The 15,963-nt window shown below is 41.0% G+C and overlaps 1 protein-coding gene across 2 annotated transcripts in view; it reads left to right on the forward strand.

Moving 5' to 3' along the window:
- Positions 1 to 8,548: 8,548 nt before the first annotated feature.
- The window catches only part of Sgk3 (serum/glucocorticoid regulated kinase family member 3), a 104,825-nt gene continuing 97,410 nt past the window's right edge, over positions 8,549 to 15,963 (forward strand). The window contains exon 1 of one of the 2 annotated variants that reach the window (XM_069990840.1): positions 8,549 to 8,840. The gene's annotated coding sequence lies outside the window, so the exon portion shown is untranslated. The remainder of the gene's footprint in view (positions 8,841 to 15,963) is intronic. The other variant, XM_069990842.1, reaches the window with a different exon arrangement.

Here is a 15,963-nt window from a genome sequence, read left to right on the forward strand (position 1 = left end):
TCTTGTTAGGCAGTTGTAGAACATGGTATAAAAATGGCAATTTTCCTTGTTATCCTGTAAAGGAAAAGCATAGCATTTCATCTTTCAACAGACACATTTTAAGACCCACTGAAATTCATTATCTGGAAAATATTTGAATAAATAGAAAAGTATATTTCAAAATTTTTAGTGTATACAGAGTTCAATATGGCTTTTGTTCTCATTTATACATACATATTTCTGTTTTTCAATAAAAATCACACATTTGAAAATATTTCCAAATACTTTAGAATGCTCTCCAAAGCACGTCTCCCAGAATGAACACATACACAATTACAGAGGTGAAGGGAAGTAAGTTCCTTATGCACAGATAAAACTTTAAAGAAAATATGTATGTATGTATGTATGTGTACATGTGTGAACATATGTGGGCATGTCTATTATGTAGCACATTGCCCATAGACAGTAGTACAGAAAATTTGGACTGCTTGGACTTTTTTTTTGTCAGACAAACATTTATAATGGCATCTAGTGCTTATGTAATGCTTATTTCCATGGTAGATGCTATACAAAGAGATTTATTTATACCGTTGTCTCTTGGTATCCATGGAGGACTGGTACCAGGACCCTGTGTGTACTAAGATTTACAGATGCTCAAATCTCTTACATAAGATGGCATTCAAAACTGGCATCGCCTTTGCATATACTTTAAATCATCTTTAAGTTACTTATAATATCTAAAACTGTAACTGATATGTAAATAGTTGTTATTTTGTTTAGGGAATAATGACAAGAGATAAGTGTACACATTCAGTATAGACAGAGTCTTCTTATATTTTTCAAATATTTTCAATACACAATTAGTCAAATCCACAGATATGGGACCTGCATTCACAGAGGGCCAGCTGTATGCATTAACTCACTTCATCATCAGAACTGAAATCAGTAGATACTATTATTATCTCTACAGATGAGGAAACTGAACCCAGAAATGTTAAGTACCTTTTTTTTCACAGGGTTGGTGATGGCAACACTATGGCCACACCCCAGGCAGTGTGTATCAGGATTTATGATTGTGTATGTTTATATGTGTGTATGCATGTGTGTGTGTGTGTGTGCTGGAACTGGAATTCAGGACTTTGGGCTCTTACTAGGCTTTTCAGTCACATTAGGTGCTCTAGCCCTGTTTGTGTGTACTGGTACTAGGGCGTGAGCTCAGGACCTTGGCACTGTCCCTTAATTTTTCACCCAAGGCTAGCACTCTATTACTTGAGCCACAGCTCCACTTTCAGCTTTTTAGTAGGTGATTGGAAGAGTCTCATGAACTTTTCTCCCTGGACTGGCTTTGAACCACAATTCTCAGATCTCAGCTTTCTAAGTACCTAGGATTTTTTTTTTTTTTTTTGATATGGACTTCTCTTTGTAGCTCAGGCTGTCCTCAAACTTCTATCCTCCTATCTCTTCCTCCCAAGTGCTTTCAAATTACAGGTGTGTACCACCATACCCAGCTAGAATCTATGTTATCAACCTTAAGTATCTTCAATACTTTGCTGGATAAAAAAGAGTTTTTACAACCAATCCCCATCTCTGTATATATCAGTCTATCGAAAGGATTTCCTTTTATAAAATCTGACCTTAGATGAAGGCATCCTCAACCCTTTCAATTTGTAGAAGGCCCATCTTTCTCAGGTTACCTTAGTCAATACCTTCATGTAACTGACAAGTGTTGTGTCATGTGTCATTATGTTTGTTAATAATGAAGTTACATTTTTCTTACTTTATAAAGAAGTAGTCATTGAAAATTTCCTTTCTGAACTATAGATTGTCTTGAGTATCTCTATAATATGCATCCTCTACTTTTTTTTTTTTTTTTGTCGGTCGTGGGGCTTGAACTCTGGGCCTGGGCGCTGTCCCTCAGCTCTTCAGCTCAAGGCGAGCGCTCTACCACTTGAGCTATAGCGCCACTTCCGGTTTTCTGGTGGTTTATTGGAGATAGGAGTCTCACCGTCTCTCCTGCCCGGGCTGGCTTTGAACCGCGATCCTCAGATCTCAGCCTCCTGAGTAGCTAGGATTACAGGCGTGAGCCACCAGTGCCCGGCGCATCCTCTACTTTTGAAGTGATTTGCCTCAGCAAACATGTTTTGTACTCATAGGTGCAAAACAATTCGATAGGGTAATCAGGACAACTCCTTAAATATAATTTAAGAAATGAAAGGAGTTTGTGTGATAATGATGAAGTGTAATATCAAGTGCATGAACAATACAGGGTTGTATTCAGAAGTGTGAACTGAATTGCTGGAGTGAATGTTCTCACTATATTAAGGAGTCATTCAGTCTTTCATACAGTTCCATGTCTTATTCTGGGAAAAATAGGAATGTGAAGAATTTGGAAAAAGAAAAGATGAGAGTTATAAAACATAAAAAAGTATAAGAAAAGCTAAAAGAACTAGGGTTGTTTATTTTAGAAAACCTAAAAGAATTTGAGCCTTTCAATATGTGAAGAGTTATAATCCCTTAAAGTCCACTTAAATCTTTGACACATGCAGTTGAGCAAGACAGAGATTCTTTAGAGAATTAGCTGAGGAAATAACAGCAGCACACCTCTTGAGGCCACAGGCTATTAAGCCCTTGCTTTTGAAATGGGTTCAGTCATTAATTGCACATAATTGACAGTAAACAACTGAGTCATCAAATGAACTGTATTTAAGAAAAGCTATTATTTCCTACTGATAAGCAACTTAAATAATAGTTATCTTCAAAGTTCACTTAGCAGGTTTGAGTTTACTGCCTAATATGATCCTCTGAACATAGAAACTGCTGACAGGCTTATATAAGGAAGTTATTCTCAACTATTGACAGATATAGTTTATAGATAAGACTATTCAAATAAGATTAGGAGTAATGAGAGAGAAGGGGGGGCTTTTGTTTTATTCTTGATACTCAGAATAGATGGGGGTGGGGTGGGATGTGATTTCCCTAACAGGAAAGCTTATTACTTTAGTAAATTTACTTTAAATAATCAGTCTTAGCAAAATTTAAAATAAATTTCTAACTACTATTTATTTTTTGAAAAGGAATGGGTGGTGATGGGATAGATGGGAGAGAATGGTGGAAAAGGTGACACTGATTAAGATGTATTGTACTCATAAATTGACTTAAAATCTCTTTGTGCAACTATTTATAGATAACTTTTAAAAGTTTTAAAGTTAATCCTAGCAGTTTAAGGGAGTCCAGTATTTTAATACTTCCCCTTTGATTTTTCTCATAAAAACCCAATATAGAAAGTGAGAAAGTCCTGTGATCTGAGAAGCCTTAGATTTGACCCTAATGTGGACTTGCTTTAAAATGCAGTTTTATTTGTATTATAAAACACACTTGAACTTTAGGCTTTTTGGATCAGGTTTTGAGTTTGACCTTTACTAATTTGACTCAAGAAATGATGTTGAACTTCAGGCTTCCACATGCTTCTCCCAACATCCCAGACAAGCATTCACTGAACCATTTTCTAGACCAAAGAAACAAGTTAATTCTGCTCTATGCTAAGGGGGCATTAACCATTCTGGATTTCCATTCCCTGGAGTATCTACGTTTTTTTGTCGGTCGTGGGGCTTGAACTCAGGGTTTGGGCGCTGTCTCTCAGCTCTTCAGCTCAAGGCTAGTGCTCTACCGCTTGAGCCTCAGCACCACTTCTGGCTTTTTCTATTTATGTGGTGCTGAGGAATCAAACCCAGGGCCTCATGCATACAAGGCAAGCACTCTACCACTGAGCCACCTTCCCAGCCCCAACGTTTTTCTAACTGTATCTTGGATTCTTTAGTGTTTCATGAAATTGTTTTGCTCAGAAAAAAATCAATATACCTAGTCATAAACTAGTTTTCCCATATTTGTACTCATTTTTATAGTAGTTTTCTTTTAAATTATATTTTGGAGATAATTCACGGTAAGAAGTAAGTCTTAAACTAACTTCCTCATAAAAATGGTTCTCTTTTATTTGAGGTTGTGGTATATACACTGTGATTGGTCTATTAACTGAGAAACAAAGCAGAAACTAGAGGAACAACCTGTGCTGTCTGACCCATTTAAGTAGGTGAGTCTGTAATAGCATGAAGGTAAAGTTGCAAATAATAGGATTCAAACATTCAAAAACATATTTGCTTTGTTACCAGATGATTGGTAATTATTACCTAGACTAGATACTCATCTTCCATAAAACAAATTCTCTAATAAATACTGGTCTCACTTTCTGAACAAGTTACCAAGAGAAGTCATTCAGGTCCTATAACTGCCATTTAATCAAATTTCTCCCTGTCAGAAGTGATCTCTCTTAGGTTGGTATGCCAGTAACCACTTCTAAGGTTTTAATAAAAGAACTACTAATAAAACAGGATGTATTATAGTATAAAAAAATAAGCAGCCAGGCACTGCTAGCTCACACTTGTAAACCTTGCTACTTAGGAGGCTGTGATCTGAGGATGGTTGTGTGAAACCAGCCTGGGCAAGAAAGTTCATGAGACATCTCCAGTTAACCACCAAAAAATCTGAAGTGAAGCTGTGCCTTAACTGGTAAAGTGCTAACCTTGAGCAAAGGAAGCTCAGGGAAAGCAACAAAGCCTTGAGTTCCAGCCCCAAAATCAGCACCAAAAATAAAAAAATAAAAAATTACCCAGGCCTGATATGCTTCTATAATCCTAGCACTCCAGAGGCAGTAGAGTTATGAGTTCAAGGCAAGCCTGGAATACATAGAAACCCTGTCTCAAAAAATAATAAAGCTTCCTTCTCAGGCACCATTTTAGAGAAAAGATTTTCCATTTTGAATAGTAGAGGATAAAAACTGAATACTAATTTCATTGACATGTATTATTAATGTTACTGGGCTGGGAATGTGGCTTAGTAGTAGAACGCTTGCCTTGCATGCATAAAGCCTTGGGTTCAATTCCTTAGTATCACATACACAGAAAGAGCCTGAAGTAGTGCTGTGGTTCAAGTGGTAGAGTGCTAGCCTTGAGCAAAAAAAGAAGTTCAGGGATAATGCCCAGGCCCAGAGTTCAGGCCCCAGGACTGGCAAATGTTACACACACACACACACACACACACACACACACACGAGCTGTACACTGGTGGCACACACACACACGAGCTGTACACTAGTCACACACACACACACACACACACACACACACACACACACACACACACGAGCTGTGCACTGGTGGCTCATGCCTGTAATCCTAGCTACCTAGGAAGCTGAAATCTGAAGATTGAGGTTTGAAACCAGCCCAGGCAGAAAAGTACCAGAGACTCTTATCGCTAAACACCAAAAATATGGAAGTAGAATGCAAGTTATGAGCAAAAAAGCTCAAGGACAGTGCCCAAGCTGTGAGTTCAAACCCCAGGACTGCTGCGCACTGTGCATGAGCACACACAACACACTCATATGTTATAATATATGTGCACATATATGTATATATGCATATATGTATATATGCTCATATACATATAAAATCTGGTTAAATCATAAGTTTTTTGGTCAAGAGTTATATGGGCAGTCTAATTTTACAAATTTTGAATATGTCAGTATTTTTCCTGATTTAGCATATATATAGATATAGATATAAATACCTATATACCATTGTCTATTTTCTGCTGCGATAACAGATTACCACTATGTATTTATAATTGAAAAGAAATTTGTGTGGCTCATGTTTCTGCAGGCTGGCCGGTCCAAGAGCACAGCATCAACATAGGGTGAGGACATTCATATTGTGTCATCCCATAGCAGAAGATGTGAGAGTGCCAAACTCACTTTTGTAACAAATCCACTTTCTCAATAACTAACTCTCTCCTTTGATGAGGACATTAATCTAAGCATTCATCCATTGATAAGGACACAGCCCTCATGATTTAATTACCTCACATCTCAACACTGTTGAGCTGAGGATTGTTTCCAAGGCAATTGATCATATTCCATATGGTTTATTAAATTCATTTACTTTTCACAAAAATTTCATGATATAAGGAAGAAAAAGCACTTATCATTGTCATGCCACTGATGAAACCAAAGCTCAGAGAGGTGAAATGATTTATCTGAAGTAGAAAGTGAGAAAGCCAGGAGTTAAACCAATGCCCATTTCCAAGTCTTGTTACCATAATTTCTACTCTATAGATAGAACACACAAATAAAATATTTATCCTATCTGGATTAATAGACATATTTCCAAACAAACTTTGTATCCCCCAATTTTGAGACAAAAACATGTCCTATTTTAAAAAGTATATACATGAAACCCTTTATAAAGGCATCATTTAGACATTTAGCTAGATAGTTGACAATTTTTATGGTTTAAATATAAATTGGAAACACAATGGAAAATTGGGTATGATCTATATCTACATAGTGAATGTGATTAAAGTAATTAGCTTCAGCATATGTCCTTAAAGTTAATTTTGGGGTCTAGAAATGTAGTTCAGTGAAAGAGTGTTGCCTAGCATTCATAAATTCTTGGGTTCAATCTCTAGCACCAAAAAAAAAAAAAAAAAAGAAAGAAAAGAAAAGAGTAACTTTAAAAACTTGAAAAATCCCTTGCTTATGAATATATATTTATCTCCTCTAATTTTTACGAACTCAAGCTATTAAAACTGTAACTCTTAGATTATACTAGCAAAATGCCTAACCTTTTTTCAATTGAATATAGTTTATCCCTTTTTTCTTTTTTTATGTGCTGGTATTGGGGCTTGTCTCTCTAACCATGTTAGCTATACTTTGACTTCTGGCTTTTTACAGGGTAATTGGAAATAAAAATCTCAGATTTGTCTGCATGGGCTGACTTTGAACCTGGATTCTCAGCTTTCAATCTCTCAAGTGGCTAGGATTTTAGGTGTCTCCTGCCTATTAAAATCTTCATGGGGGCTAAGAAGGCGGTGCAGTGGTAGAGTTCTTGCTTTGCATGCATGAGGCCTGGGTTCTATTCCTCAGTACCACGTAAGCAGAAAAGGCCAAAGTGGTGCTATGGCTCAAGTGGTAGAGCCTTGAGCTGAAGAGCTGAGGGACAGTGCCCAGGCCTAGAGTTCAGGCCCCACAAAATGAAATAAAATCTTTGTGAGTGTGTGTGTGTGTGTGTGTGAGTGTGTGTGTGTGTGTGTGTGTGTGTGTGTGTTCACAACAAAGGGACAAACATCCTGGCCCCACAAAATGAAATAAAATCTTTGTGAGGGTGTGTGTGTGTGTATATGTGTGTGTGTGTGTGTGTGTGTGTGTGTGTGTGTGTGTGTGTGTGTGTTCACAATAAAGGGACAAACATCCTGGAAATGCAGTGCTTCCCAGATGTTTGGGGCTTTTTGTTTTTTGTTTTTATTTAGAATGTGGTGATAGGCATTTGTCTTTATAGAAGGGATGATGTCATCCAAATTGGTGCTTATTGACACAAAACTCCCTTTTGTCTGAGAAAATTTTCAGCATGATGGATTTTGTTGCAAAGAAGGAACTGCCTGTGCATTACTTTTCCTGTGGACAAACATGAAGGACCATTGCCAATATGTCAGATTATCTGCTATATCCATTTTCCAGTGCCACTGAAAACCATCATTTAGAAAGTTTTGTAGGACTGCTATGTTTTTAAAAATATAAAAATGTACTTGGCTTTTCAAGCCTTTTTTCTTGGAGAAGGAAAAGGCCATACTGTGGTTATAAACAGAAAAAATATGAATATTTGTACCTTTACTCTTTAAAATATAAGGAAATAGTCTTTGAATTTAGGAAGTCAAGGTTATATCTCAGTTCCTCTGTCTTTGGCAGTTTGTAGATCTGTAGCAAATTTTCTGGAATGGTATGATCTGAGTATAGATCATTGCTTCAAAACCCAAAGCCTGCCACGCACGTGGGCATGATAGATAGTTGTGGGGTCTATCTCAAGGCCAGTGAGTGAAACGGAGAGTGGTGTGTGTGGGACACACGCATTCCACCCCCAAACCATACCCACTGTGCTACACACGGAATCATGGAATAACTCTGAGCTCTTCACTGACGGAATAGGGCTGAAAACCCAGCTCCTACAGTCCAAGAAGACGGAAGAGTGAGAAGCTGTGAGGAGTGCCCTCTGGACCTGGACGGAGATTAACGGCATAGAAGATGGGGAGGGAGTCTGATATGAAATGATACAAAGGAAATGTCTCTGCCAAACTTGTGACCGCTTCCCTCCCTCCCCTCCCCCCTCATACAAACGCCAGGGTCAAAACCCTGCTGGTGAACACTGCCCCCCCTCCACCCCCCCTCCACCCCCAGTGCTGCCGAACGCAGCCTTCGACGTGCTTCAGTGATCAGGGCCCACATTCAGGTCTCTGGAGTTTCTAGTATACTCTGTCCACCATGGCTCCGGGCCCATCTGGGACGGCTCTCAGCCACTCTCGCGGTCAAGCAGTCCGGCTCACCCCACACAAACCAAGGTCAACTCCGGCCGCCCGCCGGACGCCACGGCGCACGCGGCCTGGGGACGCGGGGACCCGGGGACCGTGGCGGGGGTGGGGGCAGCGCTCACGGTCGGCCGCGGTCGCCAAGACGCCCGGCACGGAACCCACCCTTGTCCTCTTGAACTTTGCACACCGCGTGACGGGGGCCGACGGCGCACGGTCCTCGGAGACCAGAGGAGCTTGGCCTGAGCCCCCGCGCGGCGTCCCGGTGGTCTGCGCCCCAGGACTCCGGAGCGGGCCGCCCGGTCCCCTCGGCCGCCCCGCGCGCTGCGCTCCGCGGGAGGAGCCGCCGTGACGCGTCAGGGGAGGAAACGCTGGCGGCCCTGCCGGGGAAGAAGGAAGCGCGAGTGCGCTCGGCCCGCCGCCCGCCGCGCGGCCAGGCAGCCACGCGAAGCCGGGTAGGTGCGGGGCGGGCCGGCGGGAGGGTCGGCGCGCGGCCCCGGCCGCTGGTGGAGCCCCCGGGCGCCCGCCGAGAAGACGGGGCGGGTCGGGGGAGCTGCCGGGGCCTGGACCGGCGCTCCCCGCGCGACCGTCCCGGGTTGCCCGGCAGGAGAACACCCGTGCCCGCGCCCGGCCCGCGACTCCGGAGCTGGGTGTGTGTGTGTGTGTGGTGGGGGGGTTGTGGTGTCTTTTGTTTCCTCGAGGTGAATTCAAATGGGGCTTTGGGGAGTCCTCCGCGTCCGGGAGATGTCGGTAGAAGGACGACGTTTACCCGTGCGCTGCCCCCGAGCCTGGGGAGCCGGGCACTGGCCGGGCGGGGGACGGGGAGGGGGTCCCACCAGAGCTGGAAGTGAGTGCGGGTTACCTGCGCGCCCCGGGGAGGGGCCGGACGGGCGGCCGCGGCGGGAGGGAGAGGAGAATGCTTTACCCGCGGTCGCCAGACCTGTCACGGCGAGACTTCAGTGAGTCCTTCGAGTTCTCTGCGATTTGAACTCCCCCCCCCCCTCCCTTTACGCGTGCTGGCTCTCTCAGCTTAAGCGCTGGTGTCTCTCTGCCTTCTAGATAGATCGATGGTTATTTGCACAGATAGGAAAGCGAACGGATTCGTCTCTGGAAACTTCCAAACCAAACCAAACCTCTTTCCCCGAATTTTGCACAATGACTGTTTGGTTCTGCCCAGGGGACTGCAGGGTCCACTGGGGACTCCAGAATGAATGCAGAGCCGCGTTTTCAAAAAGCTCTGTCCAGGGGGAATAGACAGTGTGCTTCTTGATTCTTTTTCCTTCTCACTCGGTCGCGTATTCATTCACCCATCTGAGCTGGGAAGTGACTTCTGTATTTACTAAGCACTTGGCTCTTAACCTTGTACTGGGCTCTTTCTAAGTGCTTTCTAAATATTAACTCGCATTCTTAACATAGTAAATTGATAGCGGTTCTCAACATGAAGACCCTGTGCGTACTTTAGTTCTCTGAATGTAACAGAAAGAGCTGGGAGCATTAGAGGAAGTTCTTCGGACATATTTGAGGACCCGGTGTGCTTCCTGGCCCCCTTGGCTGCAACTCCCTGAAGACCAGCCATCACCCCATTCCCCGTGGGAAGAGTAGGGAGTTCCGGGAAGACACACTAGTTGAAATTAGGGCTCCATCCAGAGCCCAAGCAGCTTCCATAAGGTGGGCTCTGTTTCCTCTAGCCCTAGTCAGCCAACTCTGCACAGACTTTTAACTTCCCTCTTTCTTCAACCTCCACTGCACGGAAACTAATGTTGTTTTTAAAAGGAGCTTTGTTCCTAATCGGCTAACAGTTCATAAGACAGCTCAGATGTGAGCAGTGTCAGATTGAATTTGGAATGTACTATAAAAGAGAACGGTTTTGTTTGTATATGTTAATGTAAATAGTGTTTTATGATTTTGCTGCTGTTGCTGTTGGCAACATTGACTTGGAGGGTTATCCTCAGGAGGTGTCCATTTTGTGATATGCTGATGATATATGAAGAGGTACTTTTCCAAAATAAAATGCCTTTTTAAATGGTCATGTAAGCCTGATGGCCGATTGGTAAAGACCCAGAATAGGTAAGATTGACACCATTTGTGTCATTTTGGTGGTTATAAATGTAATATCAAATTCTTCATGTCCTACTCTTTTTCTACGTTCCCCCAACTTTTTTCTTTCTGATATATTTTAATTTCCTGCAAAGAGATCCAATAAGATGATAAGCCTTATTTAATCATTGTATAAAGTGTTTCTTGGGCAAGAAGGCTCTCACTTTCCTCTGATATAATTTATGAAATCATGGACATTCGTGACATTCATGACATTCACGAAGTCATTTCAGCCAAAAGACACCACCAAATACTTTCATGGTTTACAAAGTACCTCCAGGCACACTCATTTGTTTTCAGAGACCTGTGAGGTCGGTAGCCATTTTTAAATTACCATTTATACCAGTCATGAAACTGAGGCAGATAAATGTTGCTGTGCATGGCTGGTGAGAGGCAGAGCGTGGATACAATAGGCAGGTAGGCAGGGCACGTGCAGGCCTGTAATAAACATTTGTGGAATGAATGACTCCAGATGACTTTAGATATCTTGATCTTTCAAAACATGCCTCTCAAAATACCATCGTAATTGAATTGTGTTGGGGAGATTTCCAGGTCTAATCCAGGGGATCTCGTTTCAAATAGTATGATACAATTACTTTTCTGCAAAACTGACAGGAATGCCTTTTTGACTCATTTCTTAGGATTGGACATCTCTGGTATTTGAAAAGGAAATAGTATATGCTTTTAACCCTCCTCCCCTCAAACATCATACCATTTTCCTCTGATTTTGAGGGATTGGACCCACCCTGATGTTAGTATTTGTGTTGATAGCTTTTTTACTCCTATCTCTAAACTTCTTAGGTTTATGAGGAAGTTCAAACCAGTGATCATAGGTATTCTAGTTTCTTTCTGAAGTGTCTAACATTACTATGTTTTTGTAAATGCTGTTATTACTTGAGTATAAAGCATGTTTTTTTTAAAAAAGCAGGAAAAATCCTCAACTATTTATATCCTTCAAGTATAACCCTCTATAGGCTAAATTATGTGATCCTCATATAGTAACCTTCAATTAGAGAGGAGAATATGTCCATTACCTGGTTGGAGAAATTGAGAAGGGCTATCAGGGAGAAAAGGAAGCTGGGATGGCCTTTCTTATGAGAGATATTGGCAAGAAATCCTTAAGGATTAAGGATTTTTAAGAAATTTAAGGATTTTTAAGAAATCCTTAATGAAGCCATACTGAGTCATCTGCCTGTCAACCTTCAGTGTGGGGGTGGCATAAAATACTCTTGAAACTTGCCTTGTTTCAGAAGCCACATTACCTTTTCCAGTCTTCATGTTTTCTCTCACTTTAAAAAAAATTACCAACTAAACTGCTGATTCATGAAACTCAAATTATATAACACGTTATTTCTGACAAAGAGTTTCCACATTATGCTAAGCAACTCCCTTACCTATTCGATTCCTTATGGTGGAACCCTCGTACTCATTTCAGTCCCAATCCTATTTCATGGAGAAGAGTGATGAATCTAAGTGGTACCAATCCTGCATCTTATATTCTGCATTAACATAATTTGAACTGAATACGAGCTTTGAGTTAATTGCTGTTGCCAAGGAAGCTGATGTGAAATCAGACACTGAAGTCCAACTCAGAGCATCAACCATTAAAATAGAATCACCTGTTCAAAGGTTTTCAGAGGCAGTGTGCAATATCTTTGTCTTTGTCTAGTGTCTCTTTCCTTTTGCTATAGCTCCTGAAACATCTCTTCGAATTTATCTCTGAGTACCCACCATTCTACTGAGACCCAACCTTAGCATGGCATCACAACCCTGTGATTCCAGCACTCAGGAATCTGAGGCAGAAGGATCTAAGTTCCAGGTTAGCCTGGACTATTTAGAGAGACTCTATCTCAGCAACCAACCAACCAACTAGATTATCAAATTGTTTTTCTGGAGCAAAATGAGTAAAAGAGGTAATGAAAGATGAATTGGTAGAGGCTGAAGGACTAGTAAGATGGAAAATAGATGGTGTGTAAGTGAACTAAGATACTAGGTCTCCTGGTGAATAATTTGTGTTAGTACAGCTGTTTCTACTTTGGGGCCATACATACAGGAAGAACTATATGGGATTGAAGTCTGGGAAGGACTAGGAATTTCTATTGGCATGGTAAGATGTTGGTGGAAAGAGTTCCTTCATATTCCAAGTGCAAAATTATTCTTATGAGAAATGCTTTCTTTGGGGAGGGAAAGGGATGGTAGGGGAAGAACAGAGGAGGAGGTAACAATGTTCGATAGGAAATGTACTCATTACCTTACTCATGTAACTGTAACCTCTCTGTACAGTATCTTTACAATAAAATATATATACTAAAAAAAAAATAAATGTTTTCTTTAGAAGTGTAGCTGTGGCTCAAAGTGGTAGAGAGCACATAAACTCAGGGACAGGCCTAGGCCTTGAGTTCAAGCCCCAGGACTGGCACAGAAAAAAAAGAAAAAAGAAAATGAAACCCTTTCTTTAGGTAACAAAGTGATTTTATTCAGATAATTATAAATTTAGAAAGCAAATATAGTGGCTTAAGAGTAAGGGTGATTTGACAGATTTTTGGTTAAATAGTGACCTAGATTTTGTATCTTTTTAAACACCTTTACTTTTGAGATAATGTCAATTCTTTTCATTTTGTTCAGTGATTTTGAAGAAACAACTTTACTTATGTGCAAGCAATAATGAGCATGGTTCAGACTATTTCGAGTTTCCTGATAATTTGCTACTAGTCAATACAAAACATTTTGTTCTCTTCAGATAAAATGGATTTTATATAAAATGTGTTTATTTACAAAAATGGGACTTGCTGAAGGATTAATCCACAGACTGCTGGGTGAAATTTCTTCAAGTACAACAGTACATTACTAGGACTTAACTGATTTGCTTGCTTGAGCTTGCAAGTGAGAAGAAACTTTATTACTCTATTTGTTTTAAGAAAAGGGTTTTACTATGTTACAGGTTAGCCTTGAACTCAAGCAATACTCCTGCCTTAGTTCTATGGAGTAACTGGGACTGCAGGCACATGCTTTATTTACCTTCCTGTATTTTAAATAATTAATGAAGTCAACTTAAAATTATCTAGTTTCCAACTCAGTATCTACACGTGTAAGCAAACATATTTATGGGATATAATATATGTATCTACATGTATGTATATATATATGTATGTATATATAAACTACATAAGCTAACATACATTGTAATATACACAACCAGGTAAAAGGGAATTTGGGGATCATATCCTTAAGTACTCCCAAGAAAGTAGTATGTGCACAACATTTTCTTCCTATTTTTTACATTAGTTTTATTCCATATTTTGAATATTGTTTTTGAATTTATATTTTTAAGGAGTTGTACAAGGGGTTATAATTTTATGTCAGATTATGAGTACAATGCTTCTTGGGCAGTGTTACCCCTTCTTTTGTTTTCCTCTCTTCCTTGCCTACCCACAAGTTACATAGTACAGTTTCTACATTGTGTATTTTGAATACCATGACTACATTTGCTCACCCTTCTTCCCTCCATTCCTGTGCCCTTCTTTGCCCCCCCCCCCATGTTAAAACAAAGGAAAACAAAGAAAGACATGTTTCCATTTCTTGGAATTCATTTGGTAAATAGCACTTTAGTTGTTCAGAGAGTTATGCCATTGGATTCTTCCCCTATGTGTACATTCTTTTAGTCTGTTTTTGTACAAATGCATAGAGCCCCATCTAAATTGTCATGTTTAGTTGTGTTTGAGATCTAGCTTTTACCTATGAGAGAAAACATGTACCATTTGTCTTTCTGAGCTTGTAATTTTTCATTTCATATACTTTAAGATTCAAGCAATTGAGAAGCACATACAATAAAAAATAAGACATTTCTAGCTTTAGGCATGGCTAAAGTGGTAGAATGCCTGGAAAGCTTGAGGCCCTGAGTTTAAATCTCAGTAACACACACACAAAAGATAACTAATACAAAGATTTTATATTCTTCTAGACTTTCTTCTTTGCTTATGCAAACTTGTGTATCTGTATTTGTATAGAATATTTTTTTTTTTTTTTTTTTTTTTTTTGTCGGTCGTGGGGCTTGAACTCTGGGCCTGGGCGCTGTCCCTCAGCTCTTCAGCTCAAAGCGAGCGCTCTACCACTTGAGCTACAGCGCCACTTCCGGTTTTCTGGTGGTTTTATTGGAGATAGGAGTCTCACGGTCTCTCCTGCCCGGGCTGGCTTTGAACCGCGATCATCAGATCTCAGCCTCCTGAGGAGCTAGGATTACAGGCGTAAGCCACCAGCGCCCGGCTGTATAGAATTTTTTTTTTTTCCAGTCGTGGGGCCTGAACTCTGGGCCTGGGCGCTGTCCCTCAGCTCTTCAGCTCAAGGCTAGCGCTCTACCACTTGAGCCACAGCGCCACTTCCGGCTTTTTTCTTTTTGCTTATATGGTGCTGAGGAATCGAACCCAGGGCCTTAGGCTTGCAAGGCAAGCGCTCTACCACTGAGCCACCTTCCCAGCCCTGTATAGAATATTTTTAAGGCAAGAATTATTCTACACAATTTGTCTTTTTGTTTCTCATTTAACATTTTAGCATAGACATCTATTTTTCCACATACTTTTTATTTCTACAAAAGGGAAAATAAGAAATACTGTGCTAGGTATAATGATGTATCTGTTGTCTCAGCTACTGGAGAGTTTGATTGTATGAGTCCAGGAATTTGAGCCAGCCTGGGCAACACAGTGAGATTCACATCCCTTAAAACAAAAACACACACACGAAAAGTCAAGTTTCAGTGCCTCACACCTGTAATCCTGGCTACTATGAAGACTGAGATCAAAGGATCTCAGTTCTAGGCCAGCCTAGACTCACGTGTGGGAGTGTGTGCGCACATGCATGTATGTGTACACACACTCGTGCGCACGCGCGCGCGCACACACACACACACCAATCCTGAGGCTTGAACTCAGGGCTTGGGTGCTGTCCCTGAGCTTTTATGCTCAAGGTTAGGGCTATGCTACTTGAGCTACATCTCCATTTCTGGCTTATTGGTAGTTAATTGGAGATAAGAGTCTCATGGATTTTCCTGCCTGGGCTGGCATTGAACCTTGATCCTCAAATTTCAGCCTCCTAAATAGCTGAGATTTCAGGCATGAGCATCAGTGTCTGGCAAAGACTCATCTCCAATTAACAACAAAAAGCTAGAAGTGGTACAGTGACTCAAGTGGTAAAGCATGGTCTTGAGAAAAAGGCTAAGGAACAGTGCTTAAACACTGACTTCAATCCCCAGTACTGTTAAAAAAAAAAAAAAGTAAGCTAGATACTGGTGGCTCATGCCTTAGCTATTTAGGAGGCTGAGATCTGAGGGTCACAGTTTTTTTTGTTGTTGTTGTTTGTTTTTTTTTTTTTTTTTTTTTTTTTTTTTTTTTTGGGTCCGGTCGTGGGGCCTGAACTCTGGGCCTGGGCGCTGTCCCTCAGCTCTTCAGCTCAAGGCTAGCGCTCTACCACTTGAGCCACAGCGCCACT

The sequence above is a fragment of the Dipodomys merriami genome, unplaced genomic scaffold, assembly GCF_024711535.1.
Source record: "Dipodomys merriami isolate MVZ:Mamm:240054 unplaced genomic scaffold, mDipMer1.0.p SCAF_4, whole genome shotgun sequence".
Taxonomy (NCBI): Eukaryota; Metazoa; Chordata; class Mammalia; order Rodentia; family Heteromyidae; genus Dipodomys; species Dipodomys merriami.